The 12,803-nt window shown below is 44.9% G+C and overlaps 1 protein-coding gene across 1 annotated transcript in view; it reads right to left on the reverse strand.

Annotated features, from left to right (window-relative positions):
• The window catches only part of LOC138511164 (sphingomyelin phosphodiesterase 5-like), a 197,476-nt gene that overhangs the window by 141,884 nt on the left and 42,789 nt on the right, over positions 1-12,803 (reverse strand). The window lies entirely within an intron of this gene.

The raw sequence follows: 12,803 nt of genomic DNA on the forward strand, positions 1-12,803 counted from the left end.
GATATCCCTTCTTGCAGAGGCATTGGAGATAAAGGTTGATTGTTCGTTTTCTTCCCCTTGCCGGAATTTCAGCATTCTCTTACTTTGCATTCTATTATTACACCCATCTCTGGCCACCAATATTTCTCTCTGGTATTTCTCTTTGTGCATGTTATTCCTGTATGAACTTCATGTGCGCCGTGACGAATCACGGGATCGCGTCACTTCTCCCCAGAGCAAAGTCCCTCCCTGTGAGGCAAGGCAGGCGAGCCCGCTATGCAACATTTGCACTATGGGTGATGGAAAGTGGGACCTCACAGGGAGAGACTCTTGTTCTGTCCACAAACTCTCTACACCCTCTCCTGAGGAGACAATAAGAATATTGGCGAATCAATACCGTCCCTCCAAACCAGTCACTATGGAGTAGACAGTGGTTGACAGCCAATAAAACGGAGACGAAGAAAATAGGGTGAAGCGTGACGAGAGGCAAAAGACTGAGCCCACGCTACCCATCCACATAAAAACCAAGGAAGGACCAATAGAAGATCTAGTCGGTGAATGCAAAGCTGCCTGTTGTGGAGCGGGCAAGCCGGACCAAGAAGAGAGAGGCGTTCAGAAGTAGAAGGCCAAACTGAAGGCCTGGACACGTGGCTTGACCCAGACAGGATGGACCAAGTGGTCCTTGCACAACAGCAACACCATTACAGGGACGGCTCCAGGGATCCGCAGAAGAAAGAATGCGGAAGAGGAAGTTCACGTAGATTATGTCAGGATGGACAAACCTGACCCTGCGGAAAGAACCAGTGAAACCTATCCTGTATGAAAGAGGTAACGGGACCGGCGTGAGACCTGGGTGGAGAAAGAAGATTACCAAGGTACCACTCATACTTATCCCAATACTAGTGAGTGGTATGAAGTTAAAGATTACAAAGGGACCAACCATCCTCGTTCCAGTGCTAGTGAATGTTGGAAGATTAATGAAGAGAGACCAATCATACTCGTCCCAGTACAAGTGAATGGTGTGACATTAACAAAGGCTAGCCAAGAAGTAACCATATTCACACCATTGCTTGTTAAAATTGGGAGGAGAAATTAAAGCCTCAAGAGAACAACGGTGCAGGAAATAAAATATACGAAACACAGAGGGAGAGAAAAGTGTAAAGGGACCAGTGATCCACAGATACTGGAAGAATTGTGTGTGAAACTATACCCACAGTACAGGGGAGGATTCCAAGTACTTCCAAAGTCGACAAGGAACAGAGAGACATTTATAGGTTTGGAGGAGAGCCAAGACCAGCATCTCAGGCCACGAAAACCTGGACTTGAACAACGAACTGTACCAATAGTAAGAAAGGGGAAGTCCCCAGAGGGTTAAGAGGCCCTTTGAAGAACTCCAGAAACTTGTACAAAAAAATTTCAAAAAGCCATCCCAAGAAAGGCTTGTTGAAGCTGTACAAGCCTGTCCAGGAGAAAGGAGTCATTCTCCTGGACCCCCAGTTTCTTTTAACCTTTTCTGAAAATTGGTAGGGATAGAATAGGGTAGTTTGGGTCGAAGGACAGATTATTACTTTGGACAATTGCATGGAACACGAACACCCGAATAAAGATTTGCGATAGGTAGGGCAAACACCATACTATTGGGCATAGGTAGACCTTTTTCTGTATTATTTAAAAAAAAGCTAATTGTGGCAATGCCACCGGTCACCCCGTCTACTTCTTCTGACCTACCACAGAGCGTGAAATTAGTGCATCAATTAAGGTTTTGGGTGGAATCAATTTCTGGCCTCTGTGAGGAATCCGAGGATGTCGTCCCTTCTCGAGCTCTCCCATGGGGCCAGGGTGGTGCATCCACAGTACAGGAGTCCCCCTGGGGGTGGTGCACCGAGGGAGGATCAGATGGGGGAAGGAATCCCCCTATGAGATTGGGGATGACCATTCTCAAAGAATGCAGTATCACCCTGCTTCAACACACCCAACCCCTTCTCCAATACTAAACCCTCCTTCCCCCTTTCTACATAGTCAATGTGTTCTGTTGTCAAGTCAGCCAATTTAATATACTCGACAAGACTGAAATAGTAGGAGACAAAGTATCATGCATATGGTTTCAAAACTGGTCTTGTGAAGATGAAGACCGGGAGTCTGAAGATCAATCCAGAGAACCAGAGTGAGCGGTCTAGCTTCCCACGGCATGTGATTGTCCCAAAACAGTACAGCAGTCTAGCGCAGGAGCCCAAAGGCAACTCAGCTGGGACGCTAGAGGAGAGCTATCCAGCTAACAGGCGAGCAGAACGTAGAAGGAGAACCCAAACGTGATCCAGGACAGAAGGACTACCCAGGCTGCTGCCAAGCCAAACTTCTGGGAGCCCCAGGCCGGGCCCTAGTGAAGCACGAGAGAAAAAGAGAAAAAGAGAAAAAGAGAAAAAGAGAAAAAGAGAAAAAGAGAAAAAGAGAAAAAGAGAAAAAGAGCACAACTGGGAAGAGTCAGACATATGCAGACCCCCTGCAGATCCCACCAGTTAAACTAATGCTACCGGAGCCTCGAGAAGGGACGCATCTGCTCGGGAAATGCTGGTACCTACACGGAAGAGACAAACAGGTACGCAGGTTACCTGAGAGGTGAAAGCAGAAGCTGGAATGAGAGGGTCTGGGATCCTGAGCCATATGGAAGACAAGGTATAAGAGGTTCTGTGACCACAAGAATAACCAAGATAAATAAACAGGAATCGTATGTTTGGAAGGAGAGTGAACCAAAAAGATATGATAACGATTTGAGAGTCTGTGACGCACACCCATGTAAGAAATCGAGAATAAGAGGGTCTCGGACACGGATGGTAAAGGAAGCAAACATCACATAGCCGTATGCTTAGCAGGGGAGTAAACCAAGCGGATACAGCGTTTGTGCCGTATCTGACAACTTGGCACCGATTCCCTGGAGGGAAGCCTCTTTTACGTGGCCAGGGAAAGGCAGAAGCTACCCAACTCTAACCCTGGGGTGGCTACCTGCGGGAGGACCACGTGGAAGAGTCCAAGCTCAAGGGAGACAGAAAGTCTGATTCAAGAAAACCCTTCGGTCATACGTTTTAGTGACAACCATGTGCCTTAGCAACTTTCCAACATGTCCTATTGTAATATCCATACCGCTTTCCCAGGTTTTTCTATCCCAAAACCTTATTTATGCCTGCCCCTTTTTTAGTACTGAGACGAGGAAAAGAAACCGAGTAATGAGGGTTACTAGGCAGGTTAAACTTACGCTGCATTCTAATCATTGGAAATCATTGAGAAAGACCAGTCATTTAAAAAAACACACAGGTGGAGAAGACCTAAGGCAAGCAGGCTGCAGAGCGCACAGCAGAGGCCAACGGCCACGGTGTGCAGAAGAGCCAGTGCATGAGATGTTCACCGCTTTACTACTGCGGGCTACTGAGGACAGAGAAAACGGGAAGGGAACAACTCACTGGACGCACATCCAGGCAATCGACCAAGAGCGAAGATGCTAGAGAAACACGAGGAACATTGAAAACGCCATCCACAACCGGTAAGCCCAGGGAGAGTGACTGGGTTATCAGGGTGCTTCTGAACGAATGCTGTGACACACATACTACGCAAGAGAGCCTTACTGATATGAACATTGTTAAAAAAACAAGCCGAAGTAAAGGCAGGGGCCTCAATTCTGACACAAACACTGTAAAAGGAATAAGACTAAGTAAAGGCACAGATGTTATTACTCAAACGAACATTGTTGAGGGAAAGAGCCCAAGTAAAGGCACAGATGTTATTACCAATACAAACATTGTTGAGGGAAAGAGCCCAAGTAAAGGCAATACAATTATTACGAATATTGTTGCGAGAAAGAGCCTAAACAAAAGGCAGTGAAATAATTGAAAATACAGACAGTTTTTAAAGTAAAAGCCTACATCAAGCCAGTGAAAGTAAGAAAGGGTAGCTGATCCAATATTGGATAATTGTTATAAGCTTTGAAAAGAGCAGAGAAGCCCTGGCAGGTTAGTGAAACAAGCAACCAGTAGGCCTCGGACTCACAACCAAAAAAGAAAATGAGGATACCCTGGAAGGTGAGTAAACCAGGGGTAAAGAAGACAAAGGACAAAAGTGAAGGTCCATACCCCTTTTCCAGGCAACAAGGAACCATAACCTGGCAGGAGAGTATACCAGGGAAGAAAGAGGGATTGATCAATTTCAGGGGCCAGAACCACCAAGTGTGAAAGTGTATCAGACAAGGGACGACTCATACCCATTTTAGGATTCCAGAGACAATGCAAGAAGCTACATAGAAAGGGATGAGCCTTATCCCTTTAAAGTACCAAGAGAAGAAACCAAACTGTGGAACCCCAGAGGAAAGTGAACAAATCTGAAGTTGTGGGATAGCGGCAGAGGGGGTGAGCCATACCCCTTGAAAGAGGCAAGAAAGAGAGAGAAAGTGGCAACGTGGATAGAAAAGAAACCTCAAGGAAAGGAGCATCATCTTGGGAAACATTGGAACATTATTGGGTGCACCAGAAGCACCAAACTGACTCAAAGAAACCCAGAGAAACATGGGGGAAGGGAGAACACCGGTTGTCTTGGTGGAACAAGATTTCCTTTTCTTTTGTGCACCTTAGAACTATATGTTCAAGGATAAGTTATACCTCTATAGCTCGGAGAAGTCCCCATTCCCACCTTAGATTCAGTTTAGCATGAACCCTCCCCACACTCCTCTCTTGCAGAGCCAAGCAAGCGCATGGAGACTACCCCTGGGTGGGAGCGGTATGTGGTACTAATCAACATAACATGTAGGGGTCAGTTTAGAGTTTTTGACAACAGGGCAGAAATGCTTTATTTGTTAGAAATCCCGACACAGACGTTCGTCAGCTTTATTGATGCAGGGAAACCAGTCAGACCTTGGGACAGCTAGGATTCCTCAAAACCCTCCTATTATTCTGACAAGAAATGGTTATAACCAGAAAAGGAACATAACACGGTGTCTGACTCTTACCCTTGAACCCTTGCATGCTACACTTCGAGACCCCCACCCATATAAGAAGTCAGAAGTCAAGAATAAGAGAACCTGGGGCCCAGACTATATATAAAAGAAGCAACCAAGGAAGGGTTGTATGCTTCGCAGTGGAGTAAACCTAGCCGCGACAATGCTACACTGCGAGTCTGGGCCCCGCACCCATATGAGAGACCAAAGTTTAAAGTAATGAAGAATAAGAGGGTCTAGGACCCTGTGAAAGTAAGAGACAGTCCGTGAGAGGACACTTGCTTGGCAGGAGAGTGAACCAAGCAGTTTAGAATGCTGCAAGTCAGAGACATGAACCCACACGGGAGGTTCAGAATAAGAGGGTGATGTAATAGAAGGAATCCTACACTTGATAGGCAAGTGGGCCAAGTTGGTGGGATAAAGAAATGTGACTCTTAGAAGCATATCCTTGTGAATTGTCCAGTGACATTTACCCAAGAGGACAAGGAGCCCATGTGGAAGGAAAGTAATACAAGAAGAAATCTAGGGGAAAGGAGCACAACCCTACCTTTGAAGTCTTATATTTGTGAACATTCTATTTTCATCAGTCGTGATTACCAGAGAGACTGGGAACTTTGTTGGTTGGAACTTCCACAAACACTTTACAAGGGGAAGAGATCATCCGTGCACGGTTGCTTTAAGTTATTAGTGTTAGGGACAGAGGTAGATTTTGAGACACGATAGACAGACCTTTTAGTTTTTGACCTCCTGACAATTTTACTCGTTTTCTTTGGGGTAGGGTAACCCCCTCTTACCTTTAGGGATGGAAAGGAATGTTTCTAGATCAATAAAAGTCAGAACCCAAAAATATGTCACCATTGTGTTTCTCTTCCACTTCCCAATATGCTCTCATGTTTCAGGCAATTAACCCTTCTTTGGCCAGCCATTTCTCACGTTCCATTGCCCCTCTTACAAGGTATTGCCATTGTTTGCTGCATTCAGCCATCTATTCGCCAGAACCTCCAACACTCTAGATGTCGGTCCTCCAGAGGGCGATTCCACTAACAGCGCATTGAGACTATAATAATGGTAAAAGGTGCTGTATAAATGACAAGTACAATACAATACTCTTATCAATGACTATATCATCAGGTATCACATATATCACATAATCAACAATGGATTCATCATTCCCTGGTAGTTGTGATCTAGACACAACATCTGCAATACTGGTTTTAATATTTCTCATTGTAACCATATTCCATTTATCTTAATGAAAATCTGCCAATTCTAACAAACATCCACTAAAGGTTTGTGATCTGTGCAAATGGTGACTGGTCTACCGCATATACATTTCCAGGAATATTCTACAACCCAATCACACGCAAGCAGTTGTTTCAATGTCAGAGTAACTTGCTTCAGTCTCACTAACTGCTCTTGATGCATACCATACGATTATTTCCATGCCTTCCACTATTTGAGATAAAACAGCACCTAAACTTTTCACACTCGTGTCAGTGGTCACAATCGAAGGGAATTTAGGAGAATAACCTCCTTTTCTGGAAGAATTGCAAGTGCCTTTCACGCTCTCCATTGCTTCTTCACATTGTTTGTTTCATTTGAATACAATGCACTTCTTAGTCAATTCCCTCAAAGGATAAATGAAATTCCCTCAAAGGATGAGTGATATCTGTGAACCCCTTCACAAACCTGCTGTACATTTTTGGAAGACCTAAAAAGGATCTCATTTCTTGCACTAATCTAGGGGGTGGTGCTTCTTTTATGGCCCTCGTGGCATACTGTGAGGGGGTTCGAAATGAGAGCTGGGCACAAAGCTGTGGTATTCGCAAAGTCAGACATTTTATTAAACAAAAATGGATTGGAAAACGCCTCTCTAACCCTGTTCTAAGGAGGATTGTCCCTTCCTACAAAGCTAGAACTAAAGATCAGTCTGTGTCAAGTATTCAGTAACTTAAAAGCCGCCCTTGCGTCCAAAACGCCCTAAGCAGACCCGCACATTGTAACAAAACAAAGGGTGCAAGGAAATGTCTCGGACTTCAGGTTAGTAAAAAAGTGTTCACAACCAAAATTATAAGGATGATGTCAACAAAAAGTGTTCTCCAAGGAAAGACCCTTGGATCCAGAGGGTGGTCCCCTTCCCCGGGATTTTAGGTAGGATGGCGAGAGCATTTCGTCATCCAACAGTTCCTTTGGGTCTTCACTGGACTCACCAAGTTATCATTCAAGCAATGAATTTCATGGCAGTCTTTCTTGTGTTTCTCTAGCCAACAGTTTCTTTGTATTTTCACTAGACTTTCTTTTACTCTTCTTATAACTCCCCTGCTAGGAATCCTATGGGTTTTTCAGATCCCCTGGCAGACCCCCCGGCCAGGTATCTTCCCACATCGTCAGCTGCCTGGTGTAACCCCCTGCCAGGACTTCTTATTTGCTTCTCTGTTCCTTTCACTATACCACAGTAGTATAAACCCTGAGGTACTCGGTATATTTGCCTATGGTAACACTTGCTTCAGGTGTCCCCCACATTGGCATTGAACGCATCTCTACTTGCTTGGGGTTTGTTGCTGCACTTTCTCTTGTCTTTATTCAAATATTATTTTTTGGGTATGGAATTGGTATTGGGTTTCGTCTGCAGTCAAACCAATATTGAAAATTGTTCATATTAGCAATCTCATACCGTTCATTCACTCAGTTGAAGGTGTGCTGGTACGGCCCGGGGTCTCAATGGCTTTCTGTAGACTCACTGGTCATTCTGAGCGTCCCAGACTCTTGCCAGGTCTCTAAGATGAAGCTTCTTCCCTGGTTCAGCTTCTTACACTGTGCAGACGTTGCCTCAGAGTTTCCTGTGGCTCTGCGATCACTCGCTGGCTTTTCTCCATTGCCTGGACCGTAGAACACTGCCTTCCTGCATGACCGTACCTCCAGGAGCTCCTCTGCGGCTCCCAGCATTTCCAGGGCCCTTCACGTGTGTCTGTTGCGTCTCTCCTCGCCACACCGATATGTGTCTCACATTCGCGAGCCACTACCGGCATTTGCATGTCTTCTCTCACACTGCTTTCTCCTGTGCGGTTCTACCCTGCATTGCCCTTTTCATTAGTACGGATGCCATTTTTAAAGCCCAGCACACTTTATCCAGTAAAACAACTAGTCTGCATGTTAGGTTTCGGGCTTCTCTTGGTTAACATAAACTCCCCCCTCCTCGTCTCAGTAACTGAGGATTTATGGGAATTGAAGTCCAAAGATTTTACTTGATTTCTTGGAAGATGTTTAAAAATGTCACAAAGGCGCATAAAAAAATAGAAGATGTTATGTGTGAGTTGTGAGTGTTTGAATTATACATGGGGGTTGGTCTACAATGATTTAGAGGAAAGTGCTCTGACCTTTACTATGTGGGGAGATCTTTTAGGTGACAATAAGCCATTAGAAACTTGGGTATTATAGGGTCTTCCTCAGGGGAAAGCGGAAAATACAGTGTCTCATCCGATGGAGTTACCAACTCTGCCTGATAGCCGTCCCCTCCTATGTGACCCTCCCTCAGATAGCTTCCCCCAGGGTTAAGATTAGGTGGTGCTGCCATCCCCTGCCCACATGGGAGGAGGCCACCACCAGAGAATCCGGGATGACGCCACTGGACTCCTCACAATACCCATTGATAATATATGTCCAAGGTGCTCCACTTACGGCCTTCTGAAATCACACTTGCTTAATTCAATAGCGAGAGCTCTCTTTTGGATGGTTCCAGGACTTTACCCAGTCTATCATCGTGTTCTTCCCGATCTTTCCCATAGATCAAAAAGTCGTCTTGATACTAATGCTCCAGTTATTCCTTTACAACGGGTGCATCATTATTCTTTGGAAAACTGCAGATCCCAGATCAAAAAGTATTTCTACAGTAACGGAATAATCCAAAAGGTGTTATGAATGTAATGAGATGTTTGATGTCCACTGTGATGGGAATCCGATGATATGCAGTCAATGTCTAGCATAGTTCAAATGTGTGCACCTCTAATGCAATATGATGGGAAGACGGAACTTGTCGACAGTAATATTCTTATTCAGATCTCTTCAATTTACACAAATCCTTAATTTGCTAGTTTTCTTCTGGGCGACCAGTATAGGGCTGGTCCACTCAGCAGATTCTACTGGTTCAATTATTCCTTGCAGTACCAGTTGTTTTGTTCTTGTTTGACTTTCTCTCTAGCCGCTATGGGCAGATTTCTTTCTTTGTGATTAATCAGTTTAGCTCCTTCGTTTAAACAGAGTTTGTGGGTATAACCTGCTAGTCTGCCGATTTCTCATCCAAATACTTCAGATTATTTATATTCATTGGATTGATTCCCAACACTTGCACTTTACTATTAGGATGTGCAAGGCCACTTGGTATCTCCATCCCAAAACATTCCCACATTTTTCAGCAATATATCTTTTAACCAGAGATGTTCTGTGTTTAAACTCCACAATGTCCTATCATGTGGTTTCTTGATCCTTCCAACCCTCAGGGATTTTGTAGGTCTGATTAGTGAATATTTTGTAATCCGTCTTCTGCCCTGCAATTCTTTCCATTTTTTCCTCAGTAATTATGGTGCACGGAGAACAGCTCTCTACCATTATTTTAACGATGTGCCCTTCAATTTTAATTTTGCAGTTTGAGCATTTCAAATTGTCATTGTCCGTAAACTTTTCGAATGCTCATCATATGTTCCTCTTCTGAATCTTCACTCTCTTGTATACATACAGCTACTGTCCCTTTTTCCTACAGACTATTGCAAAACGTCTTTTTGTGCCACACTATGCACATTGTTTATTCAGGGCTGGACCTTTCTGTGAATTTACATAATGTCCTCCTTTAACACATCTAAAGCATTTGATTTTGTCTGCCTGTTCTGTATTTGAAGTCATGTGCCCGAATCTCTCGTCACACTTGTTTGCCCCAAAATAAATGATAAGAGACAAGAAGAGGGAAATGTGAAGGCACCATGAAGCAAGACACAGGCAACAGACTCAATGTTCCAAATACGTCTATTAAATTAAATGTCAGGATAGTGTAAGGCCTAACTTGCCCTATGGTAAGGTGGGATTTCACTACCTAAGGAAAATAAGGATAGTCCAGTCAGTAAGTTCAACTTAAAAATCGGTGTCCAAAACCTATACTTGCTCTCACAACTAAAGCTAAACAACTGGAAGGGATGTCAGCAGCAAAAGAAATAGTGTTCCAAACAAAGTTCTGAGCGTCTTCCAGCTCTTGCTTGCGGTTCAACCCCTTCCCCAAGGCTAAACAGTGCCACACAAAAAGAGCTCGGGGTTCCCTCAACACAGCCAGTTCTCTTGACTTTCAATGAGTGTTCAAAACCAACTTTGCAGCCCTTCAGGCACTTCAACAGTTAATGTAGCTTTCTTTTGTCAATACTTGATAGGTACAACATCTTCAGTAGTTCAACTTTCCTTGGTTCACTCCAAGTAGGGGAGTTACTCGGTATAGGCACAGTTGTTGGACCACACGGTCCACCAACTACAGGTCATGCAACCGATAGCCCTTGGCACTTTGTTATTTTCACTTGCTCTTATTGGCCTTCCTTGCTAACACAGGCTCCCTCTTTGAACCAGTGTCAATTGTCCAGTTACAGTTCTTTTTATCGTTGATAGCTTGTTGCCTCTGCCACAACGTTCACACCATTCACTTCGTGGGGTGCTTTCCTTGTCACCACCTTGCTTTTGCACTTCACAACACTGCTCAACATTTGCCGTTCACTAGTCTCCCAAGCCTTGTTGCTGGCTTTCATTTGATTCATACGTTCACATTGTCAATCAGTGCCTTTTGCTTGCTTCCACTATATTCGAAAATGCACCAGTGCAGTGCTTTCATGTACTTTGTGTAACTTTTCCTTGGTTCGGTATTCAATAATGCACAAGAAACACACTTTGCAGCTTGTTCAGCATTCACAAAGCTTTCCTTCGTTCTCCCAACACTTATCAGGAGTTCTATCTGCTCGGCATCTCCTTTTGCCCAAGCCAAGCCCTGGAGCACTCCGGTGTGACTATTCCCTTTCCGTCACTCGCCGGTCTCCTGCCGCTCCTCCTGGCGTTTTCGGCTTTCTCCTCTGTGGCTTCTTGCTCCTAGTTCACTCACCAGGAGATCTGATGAGCAGTGCTCGCACTTCTGAATCTTCCTGCGGCTTTTGGTGGCTCCCTGGAGCCTTCAGTGTCCCCCAGCTCTGGCAGGAGACACACGACACTGGATTCTGCAAGGCTCCCGACCACCTCACAGCCGCCTCGAGCGGCTGTGTCTTTATTGCTCTCCTGCAGTGCTCAGTGACGTAATCCACCGGTGTCTTCAGCCTGCTCTGTACCGGGTTGCCACGTTTCTCCCAGGCAGCTCTCCCGCCCCAGGCAGCTCTCTCTTTGCCATTTGCTCGTTTCTCTTTATATACGCAACACTAAGGAAGAGATGGAATGTGCGTTTTTTCGGTACCTGTCACCAAGATAGCTGTCCCTACAATAGACTCTAGCTGACCTTGGAGTGGGTGTCTCGCCCTAGCTAGCGGTGGCGAGACGCCTATTTAGGTGAGGAATAAAGGGAGACATCTTGCCCGTTCTAGATACTTCATCAATGCATTGTATGTATCTAAAATATATTCCCAGTAAAAAAAGTAGAAAAATAGTATGACTGCAATGTTACTTCGATTGTATTTATTACTGTCCATCCTACTCTTGTAAACAACTCAATATCAGAGACTTAATTATACTGCTGATGCTAGTTGAGTAGTGGATGTGCGAGTATCCAACTGGCACAAAAATAGAAATTCTTATAGTCTGGGGAGGTATGCTATTGTCATTCAGCACCTCCTCAGCAGTCAGTCCTGATTATTCTTCACAAACTTTTACAAGAGTAGGCTGGGCAGTAACGAATAAAATCAAAGTAACCCACCGGTCCAGCCTTTCTACTAGTTTATTTTTTCACTGTGAATATATTTTAGATATATACAAGGCATTGGTGAAGTATCTGGACAGGGCCAGATTTCTCCCTTTATCCCTCACCTAGATAGGCAGCTCACCACCGCTGGCTAGGGTGAGACACCCACACTAAGGACAGCTAGAGTCTTTTGAAGGGACAGGTAACGAAAATCGCACAATATCCTCTCTTCTTTTGTGTTGTACATATTTGTTTGGACGTCAGAGAGGAAAATATATGGTTTGCCCAATTGGCTTTTAGTGTTTAGAGGGTCTCTTTACATACACCTGTAGCCTTTCAGCTGGCTGCAGGTGTAAGACCTTTGCCTGTCCCCAATTAGTGGGACATGTCTGGCCATGGTAGCAGTGTTTTACAGTCCTCTTCACCTCTGTACCATACTGGTGCACACCAATAGAAGTGTGCACTACTCCTAGTTGCCACTTCTTCGTCGTCCCAGTCCCAACGGCATATGAATAGGGGACAGTGTGTGTGAAAGAGGGGCAGACTGAAAATAAACTACATGGGGAGGGCAAGGTGCATTTTGTTAAGTGAAATGGGGATAACATGTTTTGTCTCACGACACCATCTCCCCAGTCCCCAAGGATTACGTGCCTGACTCTGCCTGATCGCTTTAGAGGGACAGAGCCATTGCAAGTCAGTAGAGGTAATCTCTTCCTGGCCTCATTCCTCATCTTCCTCGGCTCAGTAGTGGTGTCAATGTGAAGTGGGGCGGAATTATGGGAGTTGTAGTTTCCCATAAAATATGCAAGAATAGGGGTAAGAGGGGTTAGGGAAAAAGGGGGATACCATGTCTCACCATCAGGTTCCCTCCGACCCCCCACAGACTCAGAGAACCGTCCACCCAGGTGACCTTCCCTCGCATATACATCCCCGGGGTCA

Source organism: Ambystoma mexicanum, chromosome 6p (assembly GCF_040938575.1).
Source record: "Ambystoma mexicanum isolate Mex_15411 chromosome 6p, UKY_AmexF1_1, whole genome shotgun sequence".
Lineage (NCBI taxonomy): Eukaryota > Metazoa > Chordata > Amphibia > Caudata > Ambystomatidae > Ambystoma > Ambystoma mexicanum.